Here is a 17,495-nt window from a genome sequence, read left to right on the forward strand (position 1 = left end):
TCAGATTCTGTGTCTCCTCTCTCTCTGACCCTCCCCTGTTCATGCTGTCTCTCCCTGTCTCAAAAATAAATAAACGTTAAAAAAAATTAAAAAAAAAAAAGAAACAAAAATGTGCTAACTTGAAATGTACACATAATTAAAAGTTGACAGTAACCTCAGAAATTGCTTAGAACTTGTGCTCGCTTCGGCAGCACATATACTAAAATTGGAACAATACAGAGAAGATTAGCATGGCCTCTGCGCAAGAAATTGCTTAGAACTTAAGACAAACAGGATTTTTGCAGAGAGAAGCATTTTACTCCTGATATCATTTGGAACGGGCAGTGCATGATGACACTGAAAGGCAGATGAGATTTCAGTTGGTTTTGACACTGGGTTTGCACTCTGTGTAGACTGTGCATTAGGGGTGTTTGTACCAGGGGCCACCGCTTCCACCCCTTCTCACCCCCACCCCCCTGCCCCCACCCCCTCCTTGCCCTTGGTCACCTCTGCTTTGCTTTGTAAACTTGTATTTCTATTTTCTCCTGGCGTACTTTGGAGTGTAGCTTTCGGGAATAATCTCTTGCAGCGCATTTCTTTTTTTCTACCGTGCCTCCTCTCAGTATATCAGAAATCTTACTTTTGTTTAGTATTTCTGAATTATTAATTGTCACTCAGAACGCTGTATACTGTTTGATGAGACCTAGACCTATAGATAAATACTGATTTGTATTTAGCATGTATTTGTACATTAGTTTAAAAGGAGTAATGCTTTTTTTTTTTAATAAGAAAGAAAGAGATTAAATAGAAGAACGTGGAAACATTCCCAACCATTTTGTACGTGTGTGTTTGTATTTGCCATCTATAGAAACCAACTTATCACATCTTATCTCTTTCATGGAGGCATAAAGTAAGAATCCTTCACAAGAGAGCTCTCTTCCTCTCATCTCTTCATCCGAGTGTATGAGTATGCATGGATATTTTTTCACACATTTATCAAGTTGTTTTTCCCTAGCCGGTACCCCAAACAGTGCCCAGGCAGCATTATCCTATGCATGAGCCTGTTTTTATTTGACACTATTGTATTTTTCCCCCTCTCTAAAATTAATTCCTCTATAGTGTCTGAATAGTTTTTTTTTTTTTTATCAATTAGCTTTCTCTAGGAAAATCTTTTCCCTTCTAATATAGAATCATGATTTTTTTTTCTTCTGTCAAGGGGGTTATTAATAAATGCCACCAGTGGGGTTAGAACATTCTCTGGTGTTTGCTTTAGGGGAACAAGGGGATTGTCGGAAATCCTAGCCAAACTGAACCATAATTAGAGAGAAAATGTTAGCAATTAGAACTATACATTAGGCTTTAATTTACTACCATGGAAAAGTCAAGGGTGGCATTTTTATTCCATTTTTAGGTGCAGCCAGATGGATTGCTCATTACAAGATAATTTCCGCCGACCCTCTGCATTTCTCAGAGTAACAAAGCCGCTGAGAACACTGTGTAGCAACTTGCTCAGATTTTATTTTATTTTTTGTGGGGGTGGTGAGCAGGGGAGGGGGGCTGCTGAGCCATCATCAATTTCCTATAGTTATTGACAGAGTTGGGAATCTTTTCACATGTGGAATAATTTTAGGCCAAGAAAACAGAACGCTAACGCATTAATATCATTTACTTTTCTATCCTCACCTTAACAATCTCCATGTTTAAAAAAAAAAAGTCTCCTTTTCGGTGTTTCTACCTTTAATTTTTCCTAATGACCAAAATAAACATTTTAACTTAATGATTAAAAAAAAAAAAAAAAAGATGATGTAGCTCCCGTCAAATTCCAGTCTAATTTCTCCAAAGCTTCCAGGTCCACCCAGTGCATTATTCTTGAACATGTGAGGTATCTGTCATCATTGTTTTCCTTTTTAACTCACACTCAGATGGCATTTTCTTATTAACTCTCCTATCCAGTTTTCTTTTCCGTCAAGTGAATTTGGGGCCAAGATGTTAATGACCATTGAAAATAAATGTATTTAGAGCACCTGGGTGGCTCAGTCGGTTAAGCATCTGACTCTTGATTTTGGCTCAGGTCATGATCTCACAGTTCGTTGAGTTTGAACTCTGTGTCTGGCTCTGGCTGACAGTGCAGAGCCTGCTTGGGATTCTTCCTTTCCCTCTCTCTCTGCCTCTTTCCTGCTCTCTCTCTCAAAATAAATAAATAAACTGTAAAAAATAAAATAAATGTATTTTTTTTTGAGCTTAACAATGTTTTCATGAGAAAAAAATCTATCTTTTGTTACTTTAAATTTGTTTTTTAATGTTTATTTATTTTTGAGAGAGAGACAGAGCATGAGCGGGAAAGGGGCAGAGAGAGGGAGACACAGAGTCTGAAGCAGGCTCCAGGCTCTGAGCAGTCAGTACAGAGCCCTACGCGGGGGCTCGAACTCCTGGACTGCGAGATCATGACCTGAACTGAAGTGGGACGCTTAACCGACTGAGCCACCCAGGCACCCCAGTCTTTTAGTTACTTTATATTATAATGAGTCAAAATCAGTTTCCTTTGGTTTTAAAAATATAGTTGTAGATACTTTTATTGTTATTTTATTTTGTTTTTATTGTGGTCAAATATATATAACTATATATAACATAAAACTTAACCACTTTGGCCACTTTTAGGTGTATCGTTCGGTGGTGTTAATATATTCACATTGATATGAATCACTATCATCCATCTTTGGGAATTTTCATCTTCCCGAGCCAAAACCACATTCATTAAATAATAATTCTCCCTTCTCCTCTCCCCCAGCCTTTGGTGACTACAATTCTACTTTCTGTCTCTGTGAATTTGAGCACTCTGTACCCCATTTAAGTGGAATTGTACAATATGTGGCCTTTTGTGTCTGATACTCAGCATCATTTCTCTAAGCTTCATCCATGTTGTGTGTATGAGAATTTCCTTCCTTTTTAAGACCAGATAATATTCCACTGTATGTACATACATACCTTTATTTTATATAATTTATCCACATTCCCTAAAGAGTTCCCTCCACACTCAAGTCTTACTGAGTTGACATCAACAGACAAAACGTTGGTTCCGCCACAGGTAAGGTAGTGGGTAAGAAGGGTTGGTGAGTTTTGCCCCAGGACAAAGTGTCAGGCATTTTGGACAATAAGCACTTGAGGTAAAAAATTGAGGTAGCCTCAATTTTCTCTTTAAGCTAACAATCAGAAGAATGAGAAATATTTTCCTTTCATTCTGTTATTCTTCCAGATTTCAGCTCATTTTCCGTGATTCTTATGGAAAACATTGACACAAAAACCCCATACTTTTGTCAACTGAAAATTCTACAGTTCTGTAGCCGTGTGACAGAAAGCATTTGTTTTTCTCATAAAAATCCGTATTATGTAAACAAAACAAAACATTACTGAACTCTTGATTTTTAAATGTTTTGATGGCAAGTTTATTTAAAGAGTGCCCTGCTGGGGTGCCTGGCTGGCTTAGTGGGTAGAGCCTGGACTCTTGATCTTGGGGTGGAGTTTGAGTCCTGCGTTGGGTGTAGAGCTCACGTAAAGAGAGAGAGAGAGACAGTGAAACAGAGAGAGATAGTACTATGCCTCAAGGAGAAGTTTCACTACATTTCACTTTTTCTAAGCTACCTTATAAGGGAACTCTTTATTTATTTTTTTTTTCAACGTTTATTTATTTTTGGGACAGAGAGAGAGAGACAGAGCATGAACGGGGGAGGGGCAGAGAGAGAGGGAGACACAGAATCGGAAACAGGCGCCAGGCTCTGAGCCATCAGCCCAGAGCCCGACGCAGGGCTCGAACTCCCGGACCGCGAGATCGTGACCTGGCTGAAGTCGGACGCTTAACCGACTGCGCCACCCAGGCGCCCCATAAGGGAACTCTTTAAAACAAAGGAAGGGTTCCTGGCTTAGTGGGCGTCAGACTCTTGATTTTGGCTCAGGTCATGATCTCAGGGTTCATAAGATTAAGCCCAGGGCAGAACCTGCTTGGGATTCTCTCTTTTCATCTCTCTCTGCCCGCCCCCTCAAAACAAATAAACTTAAAAAAGAACAGAAAAGAAAGAAATGAGGAGACTTCACAGAAGAAAACTTAGAGTTTCACAGTATTTTGTATTTTATTCATTCTTTACAAGAGGCAAACCTCTAACTTTCTTCACTGCTTGAAACAGTTCCACTTCAAAGGTCACCAGTTTTGAGCTCCCCATTCTGACCCCAAACAACCTTTTTTCGCTTTCCCTTTTCTTTCATGTCTTTTGAATCTGTTCTTTATTTTCATGGGGGGGGGGGACTCCGTTCTCTGCCTCCTTTTCTCCCTCCCTCCTTCCCTTCCTTCTTCCATAATTATTTCTTGAGCGAGAGTTTATTGTGTGCCAGGTATAGCCCTTGGAGAGTCAAAGATTAATCTGACATGCTTCCTGCCTGGGTTGAGCCTGCTGTCTAGTGTGGGTCTGTCCAGTGGTTTTCACATTGGTTGTTCACTCTCAGCGACTGAGACCGGACTGCTGGAGCAGTGAATTGAGGAGGGTTTTGGGCTCATATCTAGTTCTGGTAAGAAAGGATGCCAAAATCAATTAGCGATGTCGGCCAGTGGCCTGGGAACAGAATGGTTGGTGTGTGTGCCGTGCCTTGCCAACCCGTAATCCAAGAGAGCCAAAGCTTTTTCCAGATCTGTTTTTCCTTTGCCCAATCTGACCCTCAAGTTGGGAACTTTAAAGGGTGCTTTATTATTTAAAAAAAAAAATGAATGTTTATTTATTTTTGAGAGAGAGGGAGACAGAACATGAGCGAGAGAGGGGCAGAGAGAGAGAGGGAGACACAGAATCCGAAGCAGGCTCCAGGCTTCAGGCTCTGAGCTGTCAGCACAGAGCCTGACACAGGACTCAAACTCATGAACCGTGAGATCGTGACTTGAGCCGAAGGCTTAACCGACTGAACCATCCAGGCTCCCCTAAAGGGTGCTTTAATTAGCATCCTAGGGGCGCCTGGGTGGTTCAGTCGGTTGGGCGGCCGACTTCGGCTCAGGTCATGATCTCACGATCCGTGAGTTCGAGCCCCGTGTCGGGCTCTGTGCTGACAGCTCAGAGCCTGGAACCTGTTTCGGATTCTGTGTATCCCTCTCTCTGACCCTCCCCCGTTCATACTCTGTCTCTCTCTGTCTCAAAAATAAATAAACGTTAAAAAAAATTTTTTAATTAGCATCCTAGTGTACGTCCCTTGCTTACATATGGTAAGTGCCCACCATATCATTCCCTAAATCGTGTTCACCATTGCCAACTAATTTCTCTTTTCTCCCCTAGGCTATCAAGTTTTGCTAGAGAAAGACGTGAAACCATTCTGATTCAGGTCAATAAAAATTCATGCTTCCAAACTTCTTTAGTTCTTACTGCTGCTCTGTACTCGTTTATTACTCTCTTGGAGATTCACTAATGAGTTTCCTCCCTTGGTTGTTTAAGGCCATCTGTAAATCTCCTTTGAGGTCCTATTCCTTCCCTCAATCTTTTCTATTTTCCTTCATCCATTGCTTCTTCTGCCCTTCTGCCTCAAAGGATGTGGCATCTCTCTTATTTCTAGATTGACCACAACTCATCCAGGACTTTTCTCTGTAACGTCCGTTCATTGAAACTCTAAATTCCCTTGCCATAGGTTCTTTAGTTTGGAGAAAATAGAGAATAAAGTACAGAGATTAATACCACAAATATGGGTGTTTCCAATACCCAGCATGACCGTTGTCACTGTTATGATGCATTGGGTTATCTTTTTTGTAATAAAAAGAAAAGTTACAGGGATGCCTGGCTGACCCAGTTAGTAGGGCATGCAACTCTTATTCTCCGGGTTGTGAGTTCAAGCCCCACGTTGGGCATAGAACTTACTTAAAATTTTTTATAATTTATTTTTTAACTTTTTTTTTAACTTTTTAAAGTTTATTTATTTGTTTTGAGAAAGTGAGTGTGTGTGGGAGGAGAAGAGAGAGAGAGAAAATCCCAAGTAGCTTGAACTCATAAACCGTTAGTTCATGACCTGAGCTGAAATCAAGGGTCAGACGCTTAACCGACAGCCACCCAGGCACCCCCAAAAACTTAAAAATTAAAAAAAAAAAGTTACAGGTAAGGTTGAAGTTCCCTTTGACCTACATCCGCAGTGCTATTCCTTTCTTCCCCTTCCCAGAAGCAGCCCTATTATGTATGATTTTTCTATGGGTTCTCTAACTTTATTAAAGTATTTATTTACATGTGTGCATACATAAATGACATGTAAGATTATTTAGTGGAAAATTTAAGGACTTACGCATTTCATGTTTTACAACCTCCATTTTTCCTTCCACATGTTTCTGCCCTCTGTCTGTGCTGATACGTGTGGATCCAGATGTCAACTCCCTGACAGCAGGGGTTTTGGCTTATTTATCTCTAAATCCCCAGAACCTAGAACAGTACTGTATTTGGCATTGAGTAAATACTCAATATGTATTTCATAGGTGAATTAATATAGCTAGCTCATTTTTAGCTGCTATGTACTAATCAACTGCATGACTATCCCTCATATCACATTTTATTTATTTGCTCCCCTGGTCCATAATTTAGGTTGTTTCTCATTTACAAGCAATGTTGGAGAACACTCTTGTGTAAGTCTTCTTGTGCCTCCACTTGATATTTAAAAAAAAAATGTTTAGGGGCGCCTGGGTGGCTCAGTCGGTTAAGCGACCGACTTCGGCTCAGGTCATGATCTCACAGTCCGTGAGTTCGAGCCCCGCGTCGGGCTCTGTGCTGACAGCTCAGAGCCTGGAGCCTGGTTCCGATTCTGTGTCTCCCTCTCTCTGACCTTCCCCTGTTCATGCTCTGTCTCTCTCTGTCTCAAAAATAAATAAAATAAAAAAAAAATGTTTAGTTGTTTATTTTGAGAGAGAGAGAGAGTGAGCAAGGGAGGGGCAGAGAGAGAGGGAGGCAGAGAATCCCAAACAGGCTCCACAACTGTCAGTGCAGAGCTCGATGCAGGGCTGGAAACCACGAACTGGGAGATTGTGACCTGTGCCAAAACCAAGAGTTTGATGCTTAAGTGACGCTTACCCCACTGAGCCACCCAGCAACCCCTGTTTGAGATTTCACCAGGCATGCTTACCTAAAGTTGGAATTACTACATTGTAGGAAATAAGCTTTAACCTCTCTCTAGATAATTGCTTTTCAAAGTTTCCTGGTTTTCAAACATGTTCAAGAATTTCTCTCTACAGTTGTCCCTCCCCCTCCCCCGAGTGCTCTATACCCTGAAACAATAGTTTTATCTTATTCTTTCTTTTGGCATCTCAACTTTTGAAAATAATAATCTATTGGCCCAGGATCCATTCATGCCTAATGCTTGAAAGAGCCAACCTCTGATTTTTAAGTTGTATTAGTGAATTAGTTCTCCCTTTTAAAGATAATTACTATATGTATACACATATATAGTAAAAATTATTATATACAGTAAATATGTAGTATACATATGCTATAAATATAGTAAATACAGTAATTTTTACACTATTTATACTTATGTTTATAGTATTACTATAGTAATGGTATTTATAGTATTACCCATCACTACTGCCCTCCACAAGGGTAGTCACCATTCTGATTTGTAACAGCACAGATTTTATATGAGTTTATACGAGAGAGAACAGTTGTGGAGTCCTGGTTAGACCAAAGTCTCCAGGGCAGTCCAGCAGGCTGGAGACAGGGGAGTTGATGTTGCAGCTCAGGTCTAAAGGCAGTCTGGAAGAATTCCCTCTTTTTGGGGAGACCTCAGTCTCTTTCTCTTAAACCCTTCAACTGATTGGATGAAGCCTGCCCATATTATGAAGGTTGATCTGCTTTATTCAAAATCTACTAATATTTTTTAATTAAATATTTTTTAATGTTTATTTATTTTTGAGAGAGAGAGCAAGAGAGAGAGAGAGGGAGAGAGAGAGAGAGAGAGAGAGAGAGAGAGAGAGAGAGAATGAGTGGGGGAGGGGCAGAGAGAGAGGGAGAAGCAGAATCCAAAACAGACTCTAGGCTCTAAGCTGTCAGCGCAGAGCTTGACGTGGGGCTCGAACTCCCGAACCATGAGATCATGCCCTGAGCCCATGTCAGACGCCCAACTGACTGAGCCCCCAGGTGCCCCAAAATCTATCATTTTTTTTCAAGTTGTACTTATTGAAGTAATCTCTACACCTAACATGGGGCTTGAACTCACAACCCTGAGATCAAGAGTCATATGCTCTACTGACTGAGCCAGCCAGGTGCCCCCCACATTGACTAATTTAAATGTTAATCTCATCTAAGAAATACCTTCACACCAACATCTAGACTGGTGTTTGATCAACTCGCTGGGTACCATGGCCTACCCAAGTCAACACATAAAATTAACCATCACAATAGGTGATAAGCTTTTTAAGCCTCTTAATCTATAGATTTTCCCAGGCATAGTCTTGTCTCTCTTTTCCTTTTATAATTTATTTGTTGAAGAAGCTGAGTCCTTTGTATTTTTTTTTTTTTCGGGCTGCATCCTCATGGTGTAGTTTGATTCTTTTCCCTATCAGTTAGTAGTTGGATCTCAAGGTTTGATCAGATTCAGGTTTGAAATTTTTGACTAGGTTGCTTCACAAGTTGGGTGTTTATTCTTTTATCAGAAGGCACATAATGTCTGGTTGTCTCTCTTTGTGATATTACTGGTCATTGATGGCTCGGTGCCTAGACCCATGAATTCATCAGGAGATTGCGAAACGGCAGTAATTTGATTCTATTATTTCTTCTTCATTTTTTAGCTGCAATGCTTCCAAAAAAAGAAATTTAACATATATTAATTGGTTAACTAGTGGTATAGGGTGAATAGGAAAGTCAGGATAAACTTTTTTTTCTCTTTGTTGGCCAGCTTTCAAATAATGAAGTTAGTTGACAAACATTCTCTGAAAGTGATCATTATGAATTCATGAATTTGAACTCATTTGATGGACCATATATTTACTGATACCTCAAATTGTTCCGTCCTTGGCAAAAGGGAGTCTTTGAATTGACTCCTGGGTCTGTCTTTTTTTTTTTTTTTTTAATTTTTTTTTTCATTCAACATTTTTTATTTATTTTTGGGACAGAGAGAGACAGAGCATGAACGGGGGAGGGGCAGAGAGAGAGGGAGACACAGAATCGGAAACAGGCTCCAGGCTCTGAGCCATCAGCCCAGAGCCTGACGCGGGGCTCGAACTCACGGACCGCGAGATCGTGACCTGGCTGAAGTCGGACGCTTAACTGACTGCGCCACCCAGGCTCCCCCAACTCCTGGGTCTTTCTGACATGCCCTTAATCATATTTACTGTGCTATCTGGTAGGATGGAAATATGTTCCAGGCTAATCTGGTACGTTTCTTTAAGGGAAATGGAACTTCTACTTCACCATCTCAATGTTAGGGATACTAATTATTATTATAAAACTTTTGTCATCCTTTCAGTGAATAGAGTCAGGAAATTGTTTTTAAAGTTTTTTTTTTAATTTTTTTGTTCTTTAACATTTATTTATTATTGAGAGATAGAGAGACACAGAGTGTGAGCAGGGGAGGGGTAGAGAGAGAGGGAGACACAGAATCCGAAGCAGGCTCCAGGCTCCGAGCTGCCAGCACAGAGCCCGACGCGGGGCTTGAACCCACGAACGGTGAGATCATGACCTGAGCTGAAGTCGGCCGCTCAACCGACTGAGCCACCCAGGCGCCCCTAAAGTTTTTTTATTTATTTTGAGAGAGACAGCACATGGGAGGGGCAGAGAGAGAGAAAGAGAGAGGGAGAGAATCCCAAGCAGGCTCTGCACTGTCAGCGCAGAGCCCAATTCCAAGCTCGAACTCATGAACTGTGAGACCATGACCTGAGCCGAAACCAAGGGTCAGATGCTTAACTGACTGAGCCACCCAGGTGCCCCAGGAAAAAAATTTTTTTTTCAATATATGAAATTAAAAAAAAATTTTTTTAAGTTAAAATATATCATGAGTTCATACTGATATTTCTTTTTTCTTTTTTTAAATGATTTTATTTTTAAGTAATCTCTGTACCCAACTTGGAGCTCAAACTCACAACCCCAAGATCAAGAGTCGCATGCTCTACCGACTAAACCAGCCGGCCGCCTCCATGCTGATATTTCTGATTCACGTTCAGGACTGTATGTTTTGCTGCTCAAACTCTCCTGTCTTTTATCTGTATCTCTTTTTTCTCTCACTAAGAATTCTGATTTCAAGGACACCATCTGTGGAGATGATAGAATCAGATCGTCAAAAATGTTCTCATTTTCTTTATTCTACATTCCACAGAATAATAGTACTAAAGCTACGACTTGTAATATGATTATTATAAAGGGGCGCCTGGGTGGCGCAGTCGGTTAAGCGTCCGACTTCAGCCAGGTCACGATCTCACGGTCCGTGAGTTTGAGCCCCGCGTCGGGCTCTGGGCTGATGGCTCAGAGCCTGGAGCCTGTTTCCGATTCTGTGTCTCCCTCTCTCTCTGCCCCTCCCCCGTTCGTGCTCTGTCTCTCTCTGTCCCCAAAATAAATAAACGTTGAAAAAAAAATTTTTTTTAAAAAATGATTATTATAAAGAGTTTTGAGTTCTTTTTTGCTGCTGTTTGTTATCCTATGAAAGACTGGGTATGCATTTAAATTAATTTTATTTTTAAAGACTGCGTTAAGATTTTAATTTTGTACGTTTCCCAAGACTTCTTGTTAAACACGTGCGCTGAGTTATGTCTCTGCCCACAAAATTATGTGGCTCATGGAGCTTCCTTGCCCTCTGCCTTTTGTTAGCTTTTATTCTCATCACTTCTGTGTATATTGAAAGCTGCTTTTGGAGGTTTAAAGTTCTTTATAATATATATATATATTTTTAAGTTTATTTATTTATTTTGAGAGAGAGAGAGAGACAGCATGAGGGAGGGGAGGGGCAGAGAGAGAAGGAGAGAGAGAATCCCAAGCAGGCTCTGCACTGCCAGTGTAGAAACTAATGTGGGGCTCGAACTCACGAACTATGAGATCGTAACCCAAGCCGAAATCAAGAGTAAGACGCTTAACCGACTGAGCCACCTGGGTGCCCCAAAGTCTTTATAATTTAAAAAAGTCAGATTTCAAAACGTCATCACAGATAACTTATATTTTTTATTCAGTTTTTTCCTGTTAAGAAGACCCTGATCAAGAATAGCCTGGGGCACCTGGGTGGCTCAGTCGCTTAAGCGGCCGACTTGGGGTCAGGTTATGATCTTGCAGTTTGTGAGTTCGATCCCCACCTCGGGCTCTGTGCTGACAGCTCAGAGCCTGGAGCCTGCTTCAGATTCTTGTCTCATTCTCTCTCTGCCCCTCCCCCACTCGTGCCCTGTCTCTCTCTGTCTCTCTCTCTCTCAAAAATAAACACAAAAAAAAACTTAAAAAAAAAAAAAAAAAGAATAGCCCAGGTTGATATCTCTGTATTTCCACTAGACAGTTGTCCCTGGTCTTCCAAAACTGTATCTGATCAAACAATCCAAGATTTTTATAACGCGGTGTATCCACAAGTATTAGATTAACTCCAATATCCCAGTTACTAATGGTAAATGCATGCTATTCATCAACGATGCACCATAATGACAATCTCTGGGGACTGAAGCCCTTGCCAAGACTTTTGACCCCAATCGGGTATTAGTGACATCTTTTAAGAAATTTCAAAAAACCTTGTGAATCCGTCCCTTTAAACTTTATCTTAGGTGTAGTCCAAGGACTTTAGTCTAGCATAGACTGTCCAGTAAGGTAGATGCCAGCTACATGTGGCTATTTAAATTTAACAATAGCTAAAATAAAATAAAATAAAATAAAATAAAATAAAATAAAATAAAATAAAATAATAAAATATTCAGTTCCTTGTTACACTAACCAATTTCGAGTACTCAATGGTCATATCACTAGTGGCCACTAGATTGGAGAGCACATATTATATAACACTTCCATCGCTGCAGAATGGCCCTGATTTAGAAAGTCGTAAGCTGTGAAAGAGGCAACACAACTCCTTGGTTTTCGTGGTGTTCCTGAAGAACCTCAGTTATGTTGATGACAATGATGATGATGATTGACCGTTACAATAATTATAAAAACTATGGCCATTTATTTGTTTTTTTAATACTACACCAGGAACTGTACTAATCTCTTTTCAAAGGCGTCTCATTTCCCCCTCTCATCAACACCGTGCCGTAGGTATTAATATCCCCATTTTACAACTGAGGCAGTTGCGGATTTGCAGGAGCCCGAGATCACATAGTTAGCATATACTGGACTGGAGCCGGTGTTCAGAGCAAGTCTGTCTGACTCCAAAGCCCATGGGTTAAGTCATTCTGCCACATACCACATATCCTCTCTGGATGGCTCAGTCGCTTAAGCATCTAACTCTTGATTTTGGCACAGGCCATGATATCACAGTTCATGAGATCAAGCCCCATGTTGGGCTCCATGCTGACAGCGCAGAACCTGCTTGGGATTCTCTCTCACTCTCTCTCTGTCTCTGTCCCTCCCCTGCTCTCTCTGTCTCTCTCTCTCTTTCAGTAAGTAAATAAACTTAAAAAAAAAAAAAAAAGGAGAAGTGACATAAATTATGGAAGACAGAGTTAGGGATGCATAACATAAAACCTCTCCAGCCTGTAACTATTTTCAGCTAAAATAGACCAAGATAAAGTAACTCAAACCTTGATTTTTGAATATAATGGAATATCTTAAAAATCATATTCATGTAAAAGAAGGATGCAACTTTATATTTTAAAAAGATCTACACTGATGTTGAAAATGGAAGTGGGGGGCGCCTGGGTGGCGCAGTCGGTTGAGCAGCCGACTTCAGCCAGGTCACGATCTCGCGGTCCAGGAGTTCGAGCCCCGCATCGGGCTCTGGGCTGACGGCTCGGAGCCTGGAGCCTGCTTCCGGTTCTGTGTCTCCCTCTCTCTCTCTGCCCCTCCCCCGTTCATGCTCTGTCTCTCTCTGTCTCAAAAATAAATAAACGTTAAAGAAAAATTAAAAAAAAAAAAAGAAAGAAAAAGAAAATGGAAATGGCCTGAGCTGTGACTCCTTTGCAAAGTTTTTGTCAGAAAATATAGTGATTAATGACGTGTTCTGGTGGCAGGCAGGAATGCCTCTGCCAACCTCTACCTGTGATCTTGAGCAAATTCTTCACCAGGGTAACACATTATCTGTGAAGTGGGAATATAAGTGCTATTTACCCACATTGGACAGTTGTGGGATTAAAATGAGATCATGCAAACAAAATGCTTAGCATCGTATGTGGCCTACAGTAAATGCTCTGTAACTCATACTTTCTTACTCTTATTACTTATTAACATGTTGCTTCTTTGCAACTGATGTGGGATTCCAAATGGCTAGGCCAGGGTAGGGTCAATTGGCCTTAGGCTAGGTGGGGGGGCCCCACCTAGGACTTTATTAGTTCCCTGCAGGCCCACCTCAATAGGTAAGAAAGATACCATATTGCTTCCAATGTATCCTAAGGAAGAAGTACCAACACGGATGACTAAAAGTCAAGGTCTCGCATAAACTGAGCTAATGACCAGATCAAAGGTTCTTAGTCACAGCTGCACATAAGAATCATCTCAAAGAATCATCTCAAGAATCATCTCTTCAAAGAAGAGCTTTTGAAAAATAATTTCCAGACAAATTAAATCAGAATCTTTGGGTATAGGGCCCAGAATCAGTATTTTTAAGAAGAGATTCCCCCAAATGATTTTAGCGTGCAGTTAGGATTGAGAGCGATCTTACCCGATGGTGTGTAAGGTTTCTTCCAGTACCCAGAATATCTGCTAGAAGTCCTCAGGCATGAACTCCTTAACCTGTGATCTCCTGCCCATATATATCTCTTCAGGGGCAACTGTCTCCCTTTTCTGAAGATGAGATGTCTTTATCCTGACAAAGCTGAAGGCTTACCCCCGGAATTGTGTCCTGCCTTCTTGAGGAGCAAATTCTAGTAATTACTTCTCTTCTTGTATGTTCATCCTCTCTGCTTTCTAAGGCTTCCTTCTCCCAGTAAATAAATATATTCAAATTGTTTTCATCTTAACACACACACACACACGCGCACACACACACACACACACACACACACCCCCTAGAACCAAATCAAACCAAAATAAAAAGACCCTTTCATGGTTCTGTGTCTCCCCATGTGACTACTGTCAGATGAAGTGCTGATACACGCTCCAGTTCATGGCCCTTCAGTTCGTAGTCCAGCTTTCAGAAAACACTGTCTCCGCCCATGTTCCTCATAGCACACATTTTATTTAATCTCCCCGCCCCCACCCCTGCAGTGTGGCACTGCCCCATCCCCCCGAAACTGTTCTCAGCAATGTCAATAGGGGCTGCTGTCTTATGGTTCTCACCTAACAGGACACTGCTGACTTCACTCTCATTCTTTTCTTTTTCCTTCGCATTTTATTGGGGTAAAATATTCATAACAGAACATGTGTGCGAAACCATTTTAAAGAATACATATGGTATTACATACCTTCATAATGTTATATAACCATTATCATTATCTAGTCCCAGAACTTCTCGTCATCACAGACAGAAACCTCCTACCCATTAAGCAGGCACTCTCCACGCCCCAAACCCCAACAGCCTCAGGCAACCACTAATCTCTAGGGATTTTCCCATTTCGCCTATTGTCTCTAATAAAATACGTGACCTTTTGTGACTGGCTTCTTTCATTTAGCATAACGTTTTTAAAGTCCACCATGTTATAGCATATATCAATACTGCATTCTTTTCATAGCTAAATAATACTCCATTGTATGGATATACCTCATTTCGTTTATCCATTCATCTGTTGATGGACTTTTGGGTCGTTTCCACCTTTGGCTATTGTTGAATAGAAACTGCTGTGAACATTCATGAATGTGTTTTTATTTGAATACCTGTTTTCAATTCTTTGGGGGTTTATTCCTAGGAGCGGAGTTGCTGAGTCATGTGGTAATACCAAGTTTAACTTATCGAGGACCCGCTGAGCTGTTTGCCACAGTAGTTGTGCAATTTTACATTACCACCAGCCATGTATGAGAGCTCCAGTTTCTCCACACCAGTGCCAACACTTGTGTTATTTGGTTTCAAATTATGGCCATCCCAGTGGGTGTAAAGGGGTATCTTATTGCTGATTTGATTGGCAGTTTCCTAACGTCTGATGATGTTGACCATCTTTTCATATGCTTGTTCACCACTTGTACTCCTTCTTTGGGGAAATGTGTATTCAAGTCATTTGCCTGTTTTTAAATCGAGGTGTCTTTTCGTTGTTGAGTGTCTCATTCTTTTGTTTGTTTGTTTTTAAAGATTTTATTTTTAAGTAATCTCTATGCCCAAAGTGGGGCTTGCACTCACAACCCTGAGATCAAGAGTAACACACCTCACTGAGCCAGCCAGAAGTCCATCATTTTTTTTTAATTTTTTTTATTAACATTTATTTATTTTTGACACAGAGAGAGAGAGAGAGAGACAGAGCATGAACGGGGGAGGGTCAGAGAGAGGGAGACACAGAATCTGAAACAGGCTCCAGGCTCTGAGCTGTCAGCACAGAGCCCGACGTGGGGCTCGAACTCACGGACCGCGAGATCATGACCTGAGCCGAAGTCGGCCGCTTAACCGACTGAGCCACCCAGGTGCCCCTCCATCATTTTTTTTTAATCCATGTTTTTATCTGATATTTTTCACACAAAGAAAGAAATACATGCTTGCTAAAGAGCGTAAATAAAATATTTCTCTTTCTGGTTTTTCATGACAGCACTCTTTCTTAATTTTCTTCCCACTTTCCTTGCAAGTTTCTTCTGGCTTCTATATATGTTCTTGTTCCTTCTCCTGACATTTTACGGGTGGAGCACTCCAAGATTCTGTGCTCAGTCTTCTTCTCTTCTTACAGTAAACATTTTCTGGTGTTCACATTCATAACGCTAAGGATAACTCCAGTTATGACTTCTTTTTGAGTCTAGGAAGAAGAGTATACACAATCAGACATAACCACTTAGGTATCTCAAACGGATTTCAAGCTGAAAATGTCCCCAAATTACTAACTACCTCCATAAACCTGCTGCTTCTCCCTTTTTTTTTTTCAAGTTTATGTGTTTATTGTTTTTAGTAATCTCTGCACCCATTGTGGGGCTCCAACTCATGACCTTGAGACCAAGAGTAGTATGCTCTTCCAACTGAGCCATCTTGGACTCCTTTTCTTCTTTCTTTCTTTCTTTCTTTCTTTCTTTCTTTCTTTCTTTCATGTTTAGTTATTATTGAGAGACAGAGAGAGACAGAGCATGAGCATGGGAGGGGCAGAGAGAGGGGGAGACACAAAATCCAAAGCAGGCTCCAGGTTCCAAGCTGTCAGCACAGAGCCCGACGCGGGGCTTGAACTCACAAATCACACAATTATGACCTGAGCTGAAGTCGTACGCCCAACCGACTGAGCCACCCAGGTGCCCCATCAGATTCCTTTTCCATTTTTCTTATAAATAAGTGGCACCAGTATCTGTCAACGTCATTGCCTAAGGAAAAATCCAGACAGTTATTTCAAGATTTTTTCCCCCTTCGACTCACATCTAATTAATCAATAGCTACTGTTGATTCTGATTTCTAAATGTATGTTTTATCTTTCTCCTCTTTTCCAACCTTAGTACCTCTGGAAAGGTTCAGCTCTTCAATATCCATTGTCTGCACCATTGAAGTACTTGGTCATTGTTTTTTCTGCCTCCATGTCTGTCCTCCCCCAACTTATTCTATGCATTTTCTAAATAAAAAGCTGATCACGTTACTTGAAATTCTTCAATTAACCTCTATGGTCTATGGAATAAAAATTACATATTTAAAAATGATTGATTTATTATTATTTTTTAATAAAGTATTTTAATTTTATTTTAATTTTATTTTTTAAAGTTTATTTATTTTGAGAGAGAGCAAGAGAGTTTGTGTGTGTGCAAGTGGGGCAGAGGCAGAGAGAGAAAGGGAGAGAGAGAATCCCAAGCAGACTCCGTGCTGTCAGCACAGAGCCTGACATCGGCCTTGATCCCACATGAGATTATGACCTGAGCCAAAATCAAGAGTTAGATGCTTAGCCGACTGAGCTGCCCAGGTGCCCCACATTTTTATTTAATGTGAACTGTATGCCCAGTGTGGGGCTTGAACTCATGGCTGAGGCAGCCAGGCGCCCCTATTCTTTTAATGCAGAAACAGCCAAAGTTTTAGTTTTTAATATTTAACAGCAGAGCAGACCAAGGTCTGAGATGTGAAGTTACCATGTTCAAAAAATTGGTGGGGCAGGAGGTAGAAATCACTCTATAAACTAATGGTATAGTATGTGATAAAAAGAATACTCACTTTATAAAAAAAATTAATTCTGAAGACATTCTTAAGCATAGCATAAAATGAATTTTGCTATTTGTCCTCAGAATCCTGTTCATACCTCATTTCTTTCATATTTTGTTTGAACAATAATAAACTAGTTGTGTTTTCTTAAGCAGCCTAAATTATACATAGCT

At 40.6% G+C, this 17,495-nt stretch overlaps 1 long non-coding RNA gene and 1 other non-coding gene across 7 annotated transcripts in view; both read left to right on the forward strand.

Moving 5' to 3' along the window:
• Positions 1-17,495, forward strand: part of LOC111560878 — a 214,076-nt gene that overhangs the window by 106,042 nt on the left and 90,539 nt on the right. The window lies entirely within an intron of this gene.
• Positions 176-280, forward strand: LOC111561056. The gene has a single exon (XR_002743426.1). It is a non-coding gene; the product is annotated as a U6 spliceosomal RNA (small nuclear RNA).

Source organism: Felis catus, chromosome B3, assembly GCF_018350175.1.
Source record: "Felis catus isolate Fca126 chromosome B3, F.catus_Fca126_mat1.0, whole genome shotgun sequence".
NCBI classification, from domain to species: domain Eukaryota; kingdom Metazoa; phylum Chordata; class Mammalia; order Carnivora; family Felidae; genus Felis; species Felis catus.